At 40.0% G+C, this 1,980-nt stretch overlaps 1 non-coding gene across 1 annotated transcript; it reads right to left on the bottom strand.

The window, feature by feature from the left end:
- Nucleotides 1-594: 594 nt before the first annotated feature.
- LOC120111805 (small nucleolar RNA R71) lies at nucleotides 595-703 on the bottom strand. The gene has a single exon (XR_005513201.3). It is a non-coding gene; the product is annotated as a small nucleolar RNA R71 (small nucleolar RNA).
- Nucleotides 704-1,980: the final 1,277 nt, after the last annotated feature.

Genomic DNA, 1,980 nt, shown 5'->3' with positions numbered 1-1,980 from the left:
AGATTTTCATTTTAGGGTATCTTTAGTTGGTACTTATATTTATTATTTTAAAAAAAGAGAGGAAAATATTTTGCATGCTAAAGTGGAATAGGGACGATACCGGTCGATTAAGTCGTACAACTTTAGATCATCCCTTAGGACATACCCCTGAAATTCCTTCTCAATATCTCACACCTTGTGAGATGGCTGATTTAAATGAAGATGCGGGGAGTCACCACAATCGAGAACGAGAATCCCATGTTATGACTCTAAGACAATACCTACAACCGGCTACGACTAGTCAGCCTTCATGCATAATTTTTCCTGATAATGTAGGACATTTTGACATCAAACCAGGGGTAATCCAAGTGCTGCCCAAGTTTCATGGGTTAGATTCCGAAAGTCCGTATCTTCATTTAAAGGATTTTGAAGAATTGAGCATTACATTTAGAGTGCCAAACATCACCGAGGATGTCCTCAAGTTGACATTGTTTCCTTTCTCTCTAAAGGATAAGGCCAAAACATGGCTAAATTCTTTGCGACCTAGATCAATAAGAACTTGGCAAGATATGCAGAGAGAATTTTTAAAGAAGTTCTTCCCCACATAAAGGACCAACTTTTTGAAAAGACATATCAGCAATTTCCAACAAAAAGATAATGAAACATTTTATGAATATTGCGAAAGATTTAAAGACCTTCTTCTCTCATGCCCTCATCACGGATTCGAAACTTGGAGAACCATTGGCTTCTTTTATGCAGGTTTATCTCCACAGTTGAAACAGTTTGTAGAGACCATGTGCAATGGTAGATTCTTAGAAAAACAACCTGATGAGGCATGGGAGTATTTGGATTCCCTTGCTGAGACTGCCCAACTTTGGGATAACGGGGATAGAAACACCAAGTCTCTACCTAAGCCTACTAGCTCTGTACAGGGAGGCCTTTACAACCTCAGAACTGAGGATGATCTTCATGCTAAAATGGCAGCCCTCACTAGGAAGGTAGAAGAAATTGAGCTTAGGAAGATTGAGCCTGTCAAGACTATAGAACTTAGAAATGAGTGTTGTGGTATCTGCGATATGTCGGGTCATACTACTACAGATTGTCCCACCATACCGGCATTCAAAGAAGTCTTGCACGATCAAGCAAATGCTATGAACTCCTACCAAAAGCCTTATAACAATCCATACTCGAATACCTATAACCCTGGTTGGAAAAATCATCCAAATTTTAGGTGGAGAAATGATCATCCTCAACAGTCACACCATTCAGCTCCTCCACCTGCACATCCTACTTTTGCATCACCACCCTCCCAAAAGCCGAATATCGAGGATACCTTGCAATCTATACAAACTTTTCTACAAGGTCAAGCTAATATCAATGCTCAAAATACTCGAAATTTTGAAGATATAAGGAACCAATTGTCAATGTTGACTACCGTCCTAAGTATCCAAGAGAAGGGTAAGCTTCCAGCTCAACCCCAACCTAATCCACAAGTGCACGGTAGTAATAATACGGCTTCTTCTAGTTCGCATATAGAACATGCAAAGAGCATCATGACTTTGCGTAATGGAAAAGTCATTGATCAGACCGTTCCATTGAGACCGCGAGTCACTTCTAATTCTGATGCTCCCAAAGTCGATGAAAGGAACAAAGAAGAAGTTGAGATCCCAACTTCTACCGAGAAAGTTGAATGTCCTTTTCCTCCACCTTTTCCACAACGGTTAAAACCGTTGCAAAAGCTCGAACCTAATTCTGAAATTCTTGAGCTTTTTAAGCAAGTAAAGATCAACATACCTCTTCTTGATGCAATTAAACAAGTACCCTCATATGCCAAATTTTTGAAGGACTTGTGTACTGTCAAGCGCCGATTAAATGTTAAGAAGAAGGCATTCTTAACTGAAAATGTGAGTGCTATTTTGCAGCACAACATTCTCCCTAAATTCAAGGATCCAGGTTGCCCAACCATCTCATGCATCATAGGCGACTTTAGGATAGAGCGAG

This window comes from Phoenix dactylifera, chromosome 5 (assembly GCF_051530095.1).
Source record: "Phoenix dactylifera cultivar Ajwa chromosome 5, Ajwa_hap1_PhDact_Kaust_v1.1, whole genome shotgun sequence".
NCBI lineage: Eukaryota > Viridiplantae > Streptophyta > Magnoliopsida > Arecales > Arecaceae > Phoenix > Phoenix dactylifera.
The sequence above is the reverse complement of the archived record's forward strand: the minus strand, read 5'-3'. Positions and strand labels throughout refer to the sequence as shown.